The sequence below is a fragment of the Canis aureus genome, chromosome 36, assembly GCF_053574225.1.
Source record: "Canis aureus isolate CA01 chromosome 36, VMU_Caureus_v.1.0, whole genome shotgun sequence".
Classification (NCBI taxonomy): Eukaryota; Metazoa; Chordata; class Mammalia; order Carnivora; family Canidae; genus Canis; species Canis aureus.
The window spans coordinates 16,013,661-16,030,890 of NC_135646.1; the positions used below are offsets into that span (position 1 = coordinate 16,013,661).

The 17,230-nt window shown below is 39.5% G+C and overlaps 1 long non-coding RNA gene across 1 annotated transcript in view; it reads right to left on the bottom strand.

The window, feature by feature from the left end:
• LOC144306090 (uncharacterized) overlaps nt 1–17,230 on the bottom strand; it is a 40,776-nt gene that overhangs the window by 6,775 nt on the left and 16,771 nt on the right. Inside the window, exons 2-3 of the long non-coding RNA XR_013373119.1 lie at nt 16,186–16,332; nt 13,957–14,113 (exon numbers count right to left, since the gene is read on the bottom strand). This is a non-coding gene — a long non-coding RNA (uncharacterized LOC144306090). The remainder of the gene's footprint in view (nt 1–13,956; nt 14,114–16,185; nt 16,333–17,230) is intronic.

Below are 17,230 nucleotides of genomic sequence, written 5' to 3' on the forward strand. Positions count from 1 at the left end.
TTCAGAATTTTGAAAAAAAAATTATTTCAAAACAGTTCTAAACTTAACAAAACGTTTCAAGGTTGACACAAAGAACTCTTATATACCCATTACCCAGGGACCCCATTCAGGTTTGGCCAATTATCCCAGAAATACCCTTTTCCAGTGAAGGATCCAGTCCAGGATCTCATATTGTTCCCAATTGGTAAGCCTTTCTTGACTTCTATCACTCTTTTTTTTCTACTCTGACACTTTTTAAGATTATAGGACAATCATTTTATAGCATCTCTTGCAAGTGTGAGTGTGTCAGAGTCCCCCAAGATCACCTCTGTTTTGATGATTTGCTAGGAGAAATCACAGGACACAGCATATCGTCTTCCTTGCACCTATGATTTATTACAGCCGAAGGGTACAAAGCAAAATCAGTGAAGAGAAAACACAAAATGGGCAAGGTCCAGAGAAAGCCATGTGCAAGCTTCCAAGAATCCTCTCCCAGTGGAGATATATAGGACACATTTAACTCCCCCAGCAATGACTTGTGATAACACATGTGAAGCTTATTAGGAACTCAGTGCAAAAGTTTTTACTGGATGCTGGTCACATTAGGCACCTCTGCCTAACAAATTCCCAGACTCCTAGAAGGAGAGCAGGTATTCAGCATAAACCACATTCTTTGTACAAACAGTTCAGGCACAATGAGCTACTCTTGTCAGTTAGCGTGGGGGGAACACTCCTGAAATCCAAGTTCCCAGAGGCCAACCAAGGGCCAATCTTACAAGCAGGACTTTCTAAGAAAAGGTCTTTTCTAAAGCCTTCTATATGAACTCTTTTCTACAGATTTGTCTGATGTTTCTTATGTTTAGACCCAGGCAGTGTATTCTTGCTAGATTATCACAGATGTGGTATTCTTCTCATTATACTTCCTGTGTGGAACATGGCATCTACTGGCCGTTGGAATAAAAAAATGTGACTCAAGGGCATCTGGGTGTCTTAGTCGGTTAAGCATCCAGCCCTTGATTTTGCCTCAGGTCTTGATCTCAGGGTCATGAGACTGAGCCCCATGTAGGGCACCATGCTCCTTGAGATTCTCTCCCTCTCCCTCTGCCCCGTCCCCCTTTGCATCTCCCTCCCACCAATAAAATAAATAAATAAAGTCTTCTTTAAAAATGTGATTCCATTTTACGTGTTTGACTGCTCACAGCTTTCAAGTCCTATCCCTCTCTCTTCTGCCCCGCAGCTGAGCATGCTGATATGAAAGCTCAGATGCTCCCTCTTTTGGTGCAGGTGAGAAATTTAAACCACACAATCCCTGGTCCATGTCTAGGAACCCCATCCATTAAACAAAATAAAAGCCAAAATCAGTCACCCTCCTTGCTCTCTCAAGACATTTTCAGACCTGCTTGGGGTCCTGCCCTATTCTTCCCAAAAAGCCTCTATCATCTTGGAGGGTGTGTGTATGTGTGAGTGTGTGTGTGTGTATGTGTGTGTGTGTGTTTGATCAACAGTCTCGACATCTGAACCAATTTTGGGTAGGTGGTCCATCCCCTCTCTACAAATGTTCTGCTGCTAGGGGTGTTAACTTCACTTGGTTAAGACGGTATTTATCAGGTCTCTAAAATTGTAAAGCTATGTCTTTCCCCTTTTCATAATCAATAATATTTGGTAGAAAGATCATTTCACTATGTAAAATCAAAGTCTTCACCTCACTTTCACCCACTAGCTTTGAAACCATTAACTTTATTGTTACACTGATTTTTGCCAGATGAAGATTTTCTAATACCATTTATTCTTCTACATTTAGTAATTGGTTTTCTACTCTGTGGGACTCCTTTAGTCTTCCCGTGTATTTATCTAATTTTATTAAGATATAATTGGCATATAATATTTTTAAAGCTTAAGGTGTACAAGGTGATGATTTTATATAAATACAAATGTGCAAAATGCCCTCGCAAGACATTTGCCCTCTCAAGATATTTTCAGACCTGCCTGAGATCCTGCCCTGCCCTCCCCCAAAAGCCTCTATCATCTTGCAATGATTACTACGATAACGTTAGTTAATACTTCCATCACTTCACATAATTCCAATTTTTGTATGCGTGGTGAAAACATTTAAGGTCAACTCTCTCAGCAACCTTCAAGTATATATTACAGCATTGTTACCCATCATCACCAGGCTGAATATTGGATCCCCAGAACTTATTCATCTTATAACTGGAAGTTTGTATACCTTGACCAACATCTCCCTATTTCTCCCAACTCCCAACCCCTGGCAACCACCATCTTACTCTCTGTTTCTATGAATTCAACATTTTTGGGTTCCATGTATAAGCAAAATCATGCAGTATTTGTATTTCTGTCTGACTTATTTCACATAGCAGAATGTCCTCAAGGTCCATCCATGTTGTTGTGACTAGCAGGATTCCTTCTTATGGTTAAATAATATTCCACTGTGTATATATGCCACATGTTCTTTTTTTAAGATTTTATTTATCTATTTATTTGAGAGAGGATGCGTGCATGCATGCATGCAGGGGGAGGGGCAGAGTGAGAGAGAATGGGACAAACAGACTCCTTGCTGAGAGCAGAGCCCCACTTGGGGCTTGATATCATGACCTGAGCTAAAGCCAAGAGTCAGATGCTCAACCAACTGAGACACCCAGGTGCCCCTATGCCACATCTTCTTCCTCCATTTATATGTCAATGGATACATAAGTTGATTCTATATCATGGTTATTGTGAATAATGCTGCAATGAACATGGGGGTGCAGATATGTAAGATAATTTCATTTCCTTCAGATATATATCTAGAAGTAGAATTGCTAAATCATGTGGCAAATCCAATTTTAACTTTCAGGAAAGTTCATACTGTTTTACATTGTGACTATATCAATCTTTAAAGTAATTTTTAGGGATCCCTGGGTGGTGCAGTGGTTTGGCGCCTGCCTTTGGCCCAGGATGTGATCCTGGAGACCCAGGATCGAGTCCCACGTTGGGCTCCCGGTGCATGGAGCCTGCTTCTCCCTCTGCCTCTCTCTCTCTCTCTCTCTCTCTCTCTCTCTCTCTGTGACTATCATAAATAAATAAATAAAATCTTTAAAAAATAGTTTTTATTGCTGCTTTTTCTTTTTAAAAAATTATTTATTTATTTATTTATTTATTTATTTATTTATTTATTTATGAGAAAAAGAGAAAGATACAGTGAGAGACAACAAGTGGAGGGGAGAGGGAGAAGCAGGCTCCCTGCCAAGTTGGGAACCTGACATGGGGCTCAATCTCATGACCCTGGGACCATGACCCGAGCTGAAGGCAGGCACTTAACTGACTGAGCCACCCAGGCACCTTTATTGCTCTTTAAGTTCACAAATCTTTTCTTCTTTGGTGACTCATATACTGTTAATTCCATCCAGTATATTTATTTCAGATATTGTACTCTTAATGTTTAAAATTTTGCTCTGAGTTTTTAAAAATATCTCTCAAGTCTCTCCTTAATGTACTCATATTTTAATCTACCTTTTTAAACATATGAAATATAATTACCGTATCCGTTCTTATGTTCTTGTCTACTGATTCTACAATTTGTGTGATCTGAATCTATTGATTGTTTTTTTCCCATTCCAGTTCATATTTTCGTGCTTCTTCAAATATCTAGTAACTTTTATTGGGCCTTGCATTTGTTAATTTGACCTTGTTAGGGGCTAGATTTTTTTTTTCCATATTTCCACAAATAATCTTGAGCTTTGTTCTTGGAATAAACTTGAAAACAGGTTGATCCTATTGAGGCTTGCTTTTACTCTTTTTTATGTAAAACCAAAACACCTTTTAACTTAGGGCAAATTTTGTTCCACTGCCACACAGCATATCCTTCTAAGTGCACTATTTGACTCCATAAGCCATGAGATCTATCCACTGTGGCTGATAGGGAATGGAAACTCCTGCAAGCCCTACCAGAACCCAGGTGATTTTCTTTCTAATCCTTCTAGGCAGTTCTTTCCCAAAACTTGAATCATTTCCTCACAGGTATATATTATTAAGTCCTCAGATGAAACTCAAAGGGGATGCTCTTCAGATGTTTAGAGCTTTATTTCCATGAGGCTTATCTTCTTTGGTACTGTGCCCATAAACTAGCTGCTGCCTCCTCAGACTGACATAGCCATCTCCCCCAGCCTGTAGGGAAAAGTCAGTCCCTATTATGTTGTCTTGTCCAAAAGCAAACACTTCCTTAGCATTTTCGCAAAGGAAAAAAGAATAAAGAAAAAAGTGAACCAACAAATACTTTTTAAAGAAGAGAATGGAAGAGGGGTGCCTGGGTGGCTCAGTCAGTTAAGTGTCTGCCTTTGGCTAAGGTCATGATCCCAGGGCCGTGGAATCAAGTCCCATGTCGGGCTCCCTGCTCAGTGGAGAATGTACTTATCCCATTCTCTCTCTCTCTCTCCCTCTGCCCCTCACCCTGCTTGTGTTCTCTCATCTGGTCTCTCTCTCAAAAAAATAAATAAAATCTTTTTTTAAATGTTTAAAAACAAATAAATAAATTTTTAAAAGAAGAGAAAGGAAAGGAAGAAGAGGAAGGGTAGAACTTTTTACAGGACATTTAATAATTGGAGGGACATTTATTTAATTGGAGAAAACTTATGAAAGTGTTAACTTTTTTAAGAATATAAATTGTACATACAATATGGTCTCAAGTATGAAAACACACACGCATACACACACCTGGGCCAAGATTAAGACAGATACTAACAACCCTTGCCCTTCAGAACAGGATTTTTCTTATTCTTAGTTTTTCTGTATTTTCCAAAGCTTTAAAGATAATAATTAAGCAGCATTTTCATAATAAAGGAGAAAAGCATAACAAATTGGGGAGAGAAACTGGGTTCACCTTAAAATAAGAAGGAAAAGAAAAAGGGAGCAAAATGCCCCAAATTTTGTGACAATTTTGTTGGGTAGAAAGAATCTATGAGTTCTCATATTAAGATTAGAAATTCTATTTATTTAACTTCCCAAAATGTCACTACTCACCATCACCACTACCACTAAAAATGTAATGGTGTATCCAAGGATCCAAGATACTTTTAATTCCAAGTAAGATGCTACACAATACTAAATAAAACTGCCTTCTCACTTACACTGACCTGAAGACTGATGATAACCAGTGGCCAAAGGCTCTCTGGCATTTGATATGAATGCCAGAAATTTGGCTCCAGCTATCTAAATTCTTGACTTAATGCTATGATGCCACAAGTAAGTTTTCAGCGTGGATGTTGAACTTTACAGTAACATTTAAACTCCATAGACTTCAAAGAAAAAAAGAGAAAGTTATTTTAAACAGCCCAAAGAACAAACAAATCTGTAGGGGTTACTGGACATAAAAAACCTAACTCTCTTTGCTAGCCTGGTATGTAGCATGTCCTCCACCCCTTCCTCTGCAGTCTTGCATTGATAAATTCAGTGTTTGCAGGATTTAAAGAAACTTTATGTAAAAATAATTTATCTAAATGAACATAAACAAAATATAAATAGTCTTTCCCCCAAAAAAGCAAACATTTTGTCTCTTTGTTCACTGATTCCCCACTAAAATTCAGTGTTTCTTCTTCTATATAAACCTTATATTTGCCATGGCTAACTCAGTTTTCTGCTATCCTGTTCATACATATTAAAAGGCTCAATGACATAATTGGCTTTGCTTTTCACTCAGTTGCTTAGGGCTTATAAAAATAAAACACAAATACCCACAGCTGTTCTAGGCAATCACTCAGCTCTTTGAGAAAAAAATACAGATATAGGGACAGGTGGCCTCACTCTCAGCACAATGTTCAGAATCAAGGGAACAGGGACTGCAGCTGTGTTTCCAGGAGAAAACTAACAAACTCCCAGGCTTTCTAGGCTAACCAGAGTTACGGATGGTCTTTCCTGACGGTTGTTTCTCATGGAAGTTGAACAACTAATATCCAAGGTCTTCCTCTATGAGAATATCTTAGAATTTCTTATTACCCAGTGGAAGTAGTTCAGAAGTCCACAAAATAGAAAGTCAGCAGCAAACCATCAGGTGGTAAGGTTGGTAATGAAAACAAAAAGAGATATACCTGCCCTTTCTACCTGCCTTTTCTAACTTGATTGCAATAATTTGGCTTCCAAAGTGCAATTGATCAAAGGCATAGAGACATACTGAGGGAAGATGATAGCTCAGATGGTTTTGAAGGAGATTGAGTGATACTGTCTGATTTTACTCTTTTTTAAAATGGATTTATTTGAGAGAGAGAGAGAGAAAGGAAGGGCAGAGAGAGAAGGAGAATCTCAACAGACTCTCCTCTGAACACAGAGCCTGATGTAGGGCTTGATCTCACAAACCTGAGATCATGACCTGAGCCAAAACCAAGAGTTGGACATTCAACTGACTGAACCACTGAGGCACCCCTGAATCTATTCTTAATATAGTCACAGCGCCTATCCTAATCAAAGCTTCTGACTGCTACCCAGAGGATGTAAAATTACAGAAATAATGATTCTTGTTTCAAATACTGGCTGTCCTAGCAACCCTCCAGCTCTTTCCAGCTCTGGTTCTTCCCAGAGCTTGCCTAATGACCCCCTGAATCTCAGAACTCCTATACAACTATTTTCAGCTTGATTAACATCTCTGACTTCAGATTCACCACAGAATTGGGCTGGGAGTTTCCACTCCACCTCTCAGCCCTATTGGCCAGATCCCTGACCCGTCACCTTCTACCAAGTGGTAAATGAGTTGAACAGCAGCGTAAGTCTCTATGCCATCTTTATACACTAAACCACCATAAAGCCTGTCCAAACCAATCCAGTCATTATGCTATACTGACACATCTCAATCACTTCACATTGTTTATGACAACCCATTTACTCCAACCATTCATCATTTCCAGTGGAAGAAGAATTTGAGAATAGTCAAGATGATAATACAAGATACAAAATCTAACAAAGGGAAAAAATAATGATTTTTCATATATTTGATATGTATTAAATGAATATAAATATAACAATAGACAGCCACTATCAACTCAAATTAACATAAAGATCAGTCCTCCCAAACTTTACAGACATTCCAATAATCTCCTTTAATGAATTATAAATTTTAGTAAACCTTAAAAGGATAGAGGACTCTGGGAAGATAGCAGCATAGGAAGCACATAATAGGCAAAATCAATTAAATCAAAGATGGCTCTTCAAAAAGGTCAACAAAATTCACAAACTTTTAGAGACACTAAGAAGGAAAACAATAGACCCAAATTACCAAATTTGTAAATCAAAGTGAAGACATTACTATCAATTTATAGAAATAAACAGGATTTTATTTTTTTTAAGATTTTATTTATTTATTCATGAGAGACACACAGAGAAGGGCAGAGACACAGGCAGAGGGAGAAGCAGGCTCCATGCAGGGAGCCCAACGTGGGACTCGATCCCAGGACTCCAGGATCACACCCTGGGCTGAAGGCAGACACTCAACCACTGAGCCACCCAGGTGTCCCATAAACAGGATTTTAAAACAGTATTACGAACAATTGTAAGCCAACAAATTGGATAACCTAAATGAAATGGAAACACCAAATCTACCAAGACTAAATCATGAAGAAATAGAAAATCTGGATAGATCTATATCTAGTAAGGAGACTGAATCAATAATAAAAGATCTCCTGACAAAGAAAAGCCCTGAGCCAGAAAAGCCCAAGACTAGATGATTTCACTGATGAATTCTACCAAACATTAAAGAATTAATCCCAGGACACCTGGGTGGCTCAGCAGTTGAGGATCTGCCTTTGGCTCAGGGCGTGATCCCAGTTCAGGGATCTAGTTCCACATCGGGCTCCTTGCATGGAGCCTGCTTCTCCCTCTGCCTGTGTCTTTGTTTCTCTCTCTGTGCATCTCTCATGAATTACTAAATAAAATCTTAAAAAATAAAAGAACTAATACCAATTATTCTCAAACCATTACCAAAAAGTTGATGAGGAAAGAATAATTTCTAACTCATTCTATGAGGCTAGCATTACCCTGGTACCAAAGTCAGACAAAGACACTGTAAGAAAAGAAAACTATGAACAAATATCCCTTATGAACATCTATGCAAAAATCTTCCACAAAATACTAGCAAACTGAATTCAGCTGCATATTAAAATGATTATGCAAGTGAGATTTATTGCTGGAATGCAAGGATAGTTCAATACATAAAAACCGGTCAATGCCAGGGATCCCTGGGTGGCTCAGCGGTTTAACACCTGCCTTCAGCCCAGGGTGTGGTCCTGGAGTCCCAGGATCAAGTCCCATATCGGGCTCCCTGCGTGGAGCCTGCTTCTCTCTCTGCCTGTGTCTCTGCCTCTCTCTCTCTGTGTGTCTCTTATGAATAAATAAATAAAATCTTTAAAAAAAACAGCCAATGTAATACATCATACTAATAGAATGAAATAAAAACCACAGAATCATCTCAACAGGTACAAAAAAGCATTTGACAAAATTCAACATGCTTTCATGATAAAATTAAACAAACTAGGAAAAGATAACAACTACCTCAATGTAATAAAAATTATATATGAAAACCCACAGCAAACATCATACTCAATAGTGAAATACCAAAACCTATTCCTCTAAGATCAGGAACAAGGGAAGGATGCCTACTTTCACCACTTCTATTCAACATAGTATTGAAAACTCTGGCCAGAGCAATTAGGAAAGAAAAAGAAAAGGGATCCAAATTAGAAAGGAAGGAGTAAAACTATCTCTGTTCACAGATAATAGCAATCCTTAATACCAGGGCTGTTCAAGTCATATTGGAGCATACGGCAAAAGGAAGACTCAGTAATACTGATTCTGTCTTTCTTTAAAATTTTCATATTTTGTTCATCATTTATTTTTACATTAGTTTTTATTTTTAAAATGTGATTTCTTTTGATTCACTGAGTTTTTTGATGCTCCCCCTTAAATTTTTTACCTGAGCTGAGTGTCCCACTTACCTCTCCCTAGACCGGGCCTTGGTTAATATGCAGCAAGTTTCTAATAAGTAATCTTAATCATACTTGAAATTATGTCACTTGTCTATAAGAATGGAAGGAACATCTTACATCCATGGATCATTTTCCAACCCATCTTGAGGCTCTTCACCATCCAGGGCCTTTGCACTTGCTGTTCCTTATGTCTGGATCATCTTCCCATCTTCACATGGTTGGCTACCTCTCACCCTTCTCAGATTAAGTGTCTTAACAGAGAAACCTCCACCAAACCACTACTTCTGCACAAGATCTTTTTTTTTTAACATTTTATTTGTTTATCCATGACAGACACACCGAGAAAGGCAGAGACACAGGCAGAGGGAGAAGCAGGCTCCATGCAGGGAGCCTGACGTGGGACTCAATTCCCGGTCTCCAGGATCACGCCCTGGGCTGAAGATGGTGCTAAACCACTAAGCCACCAGGGCTGCCCTACACCCCAGTCCTGGCCTCCGGCTCAGTCTCTGTCGATGGTTCATCCTGATGTTCCATCTGATGCATAACTTAGTGCAGTATCTTCCCCTTCAGTGATTCTGACTGCAGAGCCAACTCCATTTCTAAGCACTTGTTCTTGCTTTGGCTCTGATAAAACAATCGTATGAGCAGCTTTACAAATAATCTTCCTCCTGGTCTGACGTGGCCCTGAAGACCTCACACCAGTATAATGACCAGTAGGCAACATTCTCATATGTGTTATGACCTTGGAAATGAGAATAACTGCCTTTTTCATTTTTCTACATCTTGATCTCTTCAACGAGATTATAAATTCCTTGAAGCAAGGATTATTTATCTTTATATTCTTCCCCACATTACCTAATACAGTCCCTGGCAAAAATTTTGGCTAATTGATTTAAATCACTCCTCAATCACCAATACAACCCCCACACCATATTCTGAGTGAGCAGAGTAGGCAGCTGTTGGCTTGATATAAATTTAGTTTAGGAAAGCTCTCCCAGCCCAAGGACCGTTTCTCTCTGCCAGGATACCTAAAATAACCACATTACTCACTCCTTTGAGTCAAGGCCTTGAAAATTCTTGTTAAAATGCAAATGTCATCTGAGAGGGATAACATGAAGTTATCAATGCCTATTAATAACACAGAATATTATTAGCTTAGCAAGGAATAAGAGAGATCCAGAATATGGAAGGGTACACTTAAGTCCGCCCCAATATTTAGGTCCTGATGAGATCAGAAACATCTCAGCAATTGGTGGATGCCTATTGAAAGGAACAAGGATCTCAGAAAACTCAAATGAGGTGACAGTTTAAAAAAAGCACCTGGTGAATGCAGAAAAAATATTAATAATAATAATAACGGCCAATATTTTTAAGTACACACTCTGTGCCAAATAGTATTCTAGATGCTTTACTTATATTAGCTCACTTTTCATTTCTTTGTCTAGAAGATAGATAAAATAATTATTCCACACTTCAGTGATTTGCTTAATGTTACAAAGCTAGTGAAGGGTAGAGCTGGAATTTGGAACAATTTGTCTGGTTCTGGGGTCCTCCTGTTGCACCTCCATGTCACAGCAGCACTGTGTTCCACTGCTGTTTTCGTTAATATGGTTATGATTTTAACCACAGAAAAGAGGACCATTCATTCCTCTTGATCCTCCTCACCAACATTCTACAAGTCTCTCAACATGTCTATTCCTTTCCATTTCTCCTACACCCCACCCCAAATTCTCTTTATTTCTTCTCTATGAAGCACTCTCTGTGTGCCAGGCACTGTACCAATGCCTCAGCTCATTTAAGCCTCAGATAAAATACTAATAATTTCTACATGAAGAAACTAAGGCACAAGAAAGTTCATCACCTGCCCCCCCCCAACCCAAGTCATTCTATAAATATTAGTTCTGGGATTTGAACCCACAAAGGCTGGTTCCAGAGCCCTTACATTCCACATGTGACCTCACTATCCCAAGGGTTATACTAACTTGCCCCACTTTTGCTGGTCTTTCCAAACCCCAACTCCCCACCACCATTGACCCTAAGGTCTTACCTTCCCATCCTAGATCCTAGAGAAAAGTTACTAATTTAATCACATTTTTAAAAATTTAACATTTCTGCATGGTCACAAACAAATTCAACAAACAAAAAACAATTTGGGAAAGTATTTATAGCATACATGGCAAAGGGCTAATTTTCTTAGTTTACACAGAGCTTCTAGAGGTGTGTCGCCAAAAGTGTGTGTGGGGGGGATAGCATAAGATATAAACACACAATTCAGTGGCTTAAATCCAATTTAAAATGTTAGAACTTAATTACAATTTTTAAATGCTATTTTAATATACTACATTATATTATTCCTCACCCTATTATACCAGACAAAAATTTTATTTTTTGTTTTTTAAGTAGGCTCCACACCCAGGATGGAGCCCAATGTGGGGCTTGAACTCACCACCCTGAGATCAAGATCTGAGCTGAGATCAAGGGCTAGATACTTAACTGACTGAGCCACTCAGGTGCCCAAATTGGACAAAATTTTAAAGATTGGTACCTAGTTTTATAGATAGTGTGCTAAAGCAGACTTTTATAGACTATCATTTGGAGTGTGAATCAGTGTACTTATTTGCAGGGCAATTTGAAAACATCTACCAAAATGTAAAATGCATATACCATTTGATTCAACATTACTACTTCAAAAAATTCACTTTACAAACATAGTCAAACAATTAAACAAGGATTTGTATCCAAGAATATTCACTGCAGCATTTTTTGATAAGAAAGCCCAATTGCTGGTAAGCAGATCATATAAAATAAATTATGATATCATGGATACATTTCCAAAGGTATCTGTGCTAAACTGCAGTAGCCTCTGAATTGAGTTATATGTACCAAAGGTACATAAAGCAATCCAGTGCAAGATGGGAAGAAAATATCACAACTAATATTGAATATATATTTTATTTTATTTTTTTTTTTTTTATGATAGTCACAGAGAGAGAGATTGAGAGAGAGAGAGGCAGAGACACAGGCAGAGGGAGAAGCAGGCTCCATGCACTGGGAGCCCGACGTGGGATTCGATCCCGGGTCTCCAGGATCGCGCCCTGGGCCAAAGGCAGGCGCCAAACCGCTGCGCCACCCAGGGATCCCCTGAATATATATTTTAAAATTTTATCTTATCTTTCTTCAGTCTATTTTCCTGTATGTTTTTAAATGTACATAATACGGGGTGCCTGGCTGGCTCAGTTGGTAGAGCAAGCAACTCTTGATTTCAGGGCTGTCAGTTTGAGCTCCCCGCTGGTGTAGAGATTACTCAAAAATAAAAAAATCTTTACAAAATAAATAAATGTACATAATCCATGAACACAGTGGTTGAAGGGATTCAGAGTATACCACCCCAAAATATGCCACTCTGGCATAAGGATTATTTTGAGCTGAAAGCAACTGAGAAGAAACAAACACAAGAAAATTTCTTTGGGGTGTCTGCGGGGGGGGCTCCGTTGGAGGAGCATGTGCCTCTTAATCTTGGGATTATAAGTTTGAGCCCCACATTGGGTACAAAGAATACTTTTTTAAAAATTATTTTAAGTCTTAAAAAGAAAAAAAAAAAACCCTCTGTTCTCCCCCTCTCTACCATGAGGGCAGTACCATTCTTCTAATCATTGGAGACCACTCTATACTTTTTATCAGCCCAGAGATGGCACCAGAGAAACTTACATACCTTGCTAAAACCTTGCTGAAATAACCCTTATCTTCCATTAGTTTTCTCCATATATTCACCGTCTCCATTTACCACCCACTAGAAAATGTCAAAATCCTTTTCCTTTTTCTTGACACTTTCCCACAAATGTATGCTCTTTATTAAGATGCTATGCAAGTGCTGCTGGTGCCTTGATCCTGGACTTCCCAGCCTCCCGAACTCTGAGAAGTAAATGTTTGCTATTTCAACCACCTAGTCTTCAGCATTTTTGCTACAGCAGTCATACAAAGGCCCCTAATAGTGACACTTTTGATTATTTTACTTCTCCCCCCACTCCTTCCCCACTCCTCTTCCTCCCCTCCAACCCAGTACACCATATGGTCCTACAAACCAATACACTCCCAGATTCTCACTTATGTGTTGAGAGCTCCTCCTCCATGGGTCACTTGTGCTCCTAAATATCTTTCTGGGTGTACCAAGAATGCAAAGCCCTGACTAATCTTTACCAGGACCATTTCTCAGAGTTGTGTCTGCAGCAAGTAACCTTCGGAGATGAGGCAATGTTCCCTCGTGGACAAAGAGCAGGCTTGCTTACTGCTTGCTATAAAAGAACAGGCTCCCCAGCTCAGTGTTCCTCTCCTGTAACAACCTATTGTGCATGCAAACATCTATGTGGGCGCCCTGTGTCACTGTCATGGGGCTTGGGAAACCAGGGAACTGACACAAACATGCTGATTGACGCTTATGCTACTTGCCAGGCTGTGAGTAATAGAGTCTTTTGTATCTTATCCAAGAATCTGTGTCTTCTGCCAACATCCATGAATCCATAATAGACTAAGCTATTAGCATTTAAGTAGAGTAAAATCAAATTTCAGATCTGACAATAGAATGTCTTCACTTCTGTTCCATTGCCCCCACATTCTCTTTGTTAGAAACATTCTCTCCTCCTGTCTTTGCTTCTTTGTTTCTTTTTATTTCCTTTCTTATATGGTTATCACAGTTTAAATTTTTTTCCTGCTGATTTCAAAATTATATAGTTTTATTCTCTTATTAGTTATCTTTAAGTCGTGATTATCTGCCTCCAGCAAAAGTTTAATCAGTATCTCCTTTCTTTTCTCAGACTCTACAAAGATTTCAGAATGGTTTAACACCAATCATACATTCTCTTTTTCCATGTTATGGTGGTTTTTATTTTATTTTATTTTTTGTGGTTTTTATTTTAATTTAATTTCCCCTCATTCTAATCACTCCCCTTTTATTTTGTTTTGTTTGCTACAGGCAATAATTCAGACTTACCATATGCTTACTAATTGTTTTGCTCACCATTGCCTCTTGCACCCCAATTCTTTCTTCTAGGTTTAATTCCTTTCTTACAGTGAAGCGTATCCTTCTGTGGTTCTTCCAGCAACAGTTTGTGAGTGGTGACTTCTTTCAGCCACTTTATCTGAAATGCCTTTATTTCATCCTCACTCTCTGGAGACTGCAAATAGCAAATGTTTTTTGACATCGTTATACATAAGAGTAATCTGGAGGAATTTGCCAGTTGCAGATTCTTGGGTTCCTCAGAGATTCTCTTTTAGTAGTTTTGAAAGGGGTGGAACAGAAACATACCTTTTCAATTAGCACGTACAGTGATTCTGATGTAAATGTGTCAAAGGCATCCTTTGAGAAGAAATGGGGCTATAAGCAGATTGATGCCATGGAAAAGATTTTTAGTTTGTTTCTTACTTTTTTTTTTCATTTTTTTTCATATAACAGTATGAAACTTTTACATTTTTTTCATATAAAAGTACATTTTTTACATATACATTTACATTTTTTTTAAAAATCATTACTTTCTTTTCGTATCAAAGTAATATACACACACCTTAAAGGAATTTTAGAGAAATAGAGAAATGAAAAAATAAATAAATCAATAAAAAAAAGAAAAGAAAAATAGAGAAATGAGGAAGAAAACGTCACTAAATTCTATCTAAATACAATTGCTGTCAATATTTATATAGCTGATCTTCATCATTAGCAGATTCTTATTCGCATATTCACTACTTCCTAAAATTTATTTGTAGCTCCAAAATCAGTACTTGTGGAAATACAGGCAGCAGTGGAAATTTTGAGTGGCCCACGGGACCTGCACTTGTTTCCAAGCGAGGATGAACAAAGCCGCGCTCTGCTGGTTTCAGCTCTCGGGCTGAGAGGACCGGAGGATGGGGTCGGTAGGGGGCAGTATAGTGCAGTGCAAGGAGCCTCGGCTCGGGTCCGCTGGACCGGGTTTGAATCTCACTCGGCTCTGGCGCCCTTGCTGGACCCGTCTCAGGCAAGTCACTTAACACCTCTGAACCTTGCCTTTTCTCTTTTGTAAAATAAAATGCAATCGACCGGGATCCCTTGCTTTTAGCATTTAAGATCACAATCTAGGTGAGAGATGGGTATAGAAGTACATATTTCTCCTGGGAGCAACAATTCAATGTATGCTAATTCAGGGCTTGCGGACTGTAAGGACATAATCACCATCGTGGCAATTGACTGTATTTCCTTCCAGGCTTTTTAATGCTCTCAAGTTGTTTTTTTTTTTTTTTTTTAATGTTGCTGTTGAGATTTATAGGGTATATTTACTACAAGGTCAACCTCTCCCATTCCAGATCACCTTCTATGAGGTTGTGGTTTCAACCTGGCTGCACATCACAGTCACCTAGAATGCTCTTACAAAATACTGATGCGCAGACCCCACCCTCAGAAATTCAGGTGGGGCCCAGGTAGCAGTGACTTTTTAAAGCTCCCAAGGTGGTTCCAGTGGACGAGGGGGAACTTGTGTTTAACTATGTGGAGGAGAAGCTCATGGTCTCAGTGCTCTTTGGAGCACGTATTTGGTAGCCCCCTGTCCCTAGTGGGGAGTACGACTTCCCCATTCTCAGCTCTGCTCTGGCCATGGCCCGTTCCTCTGCCTGCCAGTGCCTGGAACTCACACCTAGCATCTTTCCCACGACTGCGCTATTTGTGCCACTGACCTCATTAGAAGGGTGAGGTAGAAAGGGCCCCAGAGTGCCCTTAATCTCCCCTCAATAGTACCACACAAGGCTGGAAGAGAATACCAGGCTTTCCAGAAGATGAGAGGTAATGGAAGGGAATGCAGAGCAAAAGAAAAAATGCGAAGCATGCACCAGATGTGAGTGCTCCAATAGGCCAAGGACAGGGAGCCATCACCACCGAAGGATCTGTGTGCAGAACCAAACCCCTGCCTTCCACCCCCTTCCTGCACTAGGCTGTGACTAGCCTGAGTTTCTGGGGCTAGAATAATTGTCCATAAAAGCTAGAAAGAGTCCTTCTGCCATTGTGAGGTAAAAATATGTCTTCTCCCTTCCTGATAGATTCAGCAGGTAACAAAATGAGTCAAATGCAAACACACACACACACACACACACACACACACTCCCACGGAGACAAAGAAAAATTCTCAGATGGAATACAGTCTCAGTTCGCACTAGGGATTTAGAGAAACATTTTCCTAACTGTGAGTTAACGTGGTCCTCACATATATTGAAGATAATATTTTACCTTATTATGCAAAGCGATATCAATCTTCTCACCCAATTTCTTACATCCCTGCATACGACCCCTTCCCAGAGGACTGATGGTGCTTCACTGGAACCCTTCTGCATGTTTTTCAAGCATCTCAGCCACTTGCCTCCTGATGGCCACAATCTGGCTCCACAAAGAAATAGCAAAGCATTGAAATGCTGCTTTCTTTTCTATTATACCAAATCATTTTCTTAGCACGTTTCCAAGACTAGCTTCTGGCAGTAGTCGAAGGCAGCATGAGGTTTATTACCCTCCCAGGGAGACCACTTCTGAACCTCACCTCAGGGCGGGATGGTGGAGATGGGAGGAGGGAAGGGAAGCTTTCAACATTTTCTCTGCATTTTACGTTTTTGGGATTTTAATATGTTTACTGAGCGTTACTGCATGAGCACTTTCCCATACTAAAAAATAATGCAATTAAGTGTTTTTAGTTGCTAAAAAATATTTCCTTGGCTGGGCCACTTAACTCCTTCCTGATGCATTCGTGCATTGTTTGTTTCCAATTTTTATTATCTTTTAAAAATGCTGCATTAAACATCTCTGTTTGTGAAGCATCTTGCGCAGGTTGGATGCTAAGAAACAAAACTGTTGAGTAAAAAGACAGATATAGTTTTAAAATTCTTTTTTAGGGGCACCTGGGTGGCTCAGTGGTTGAGTGTCTTTCTTTGGCTCAGGTCGTGATCCCTGGGTCCTGGGATTGAGTCCTGCATCGGGCTCCCTGCAGGGAACCTGCTTCTCCCTCTGCCTATGTCTCTACCTCTCTCTGTGTCTCTTATGAATAAATAAAATCTTTTAAAAAATAAAACTCTTTTTACATTTTATTCATTTATTTATTTGACAGAGAGAGAGCACAAGCAGGGGGAATGGGAGAACGAGAAGCAGGCTTGGCAGGGACCCTGATGATTGATGATGATGATGATGATGATGATAATGTGGGGCTTGATCCCAAGACCCTGAGATCATGACCTGAGCTGAGCTGAAGGCAGATGCTTCACCGACTGAGCCCCCTAAGCGTACCTAG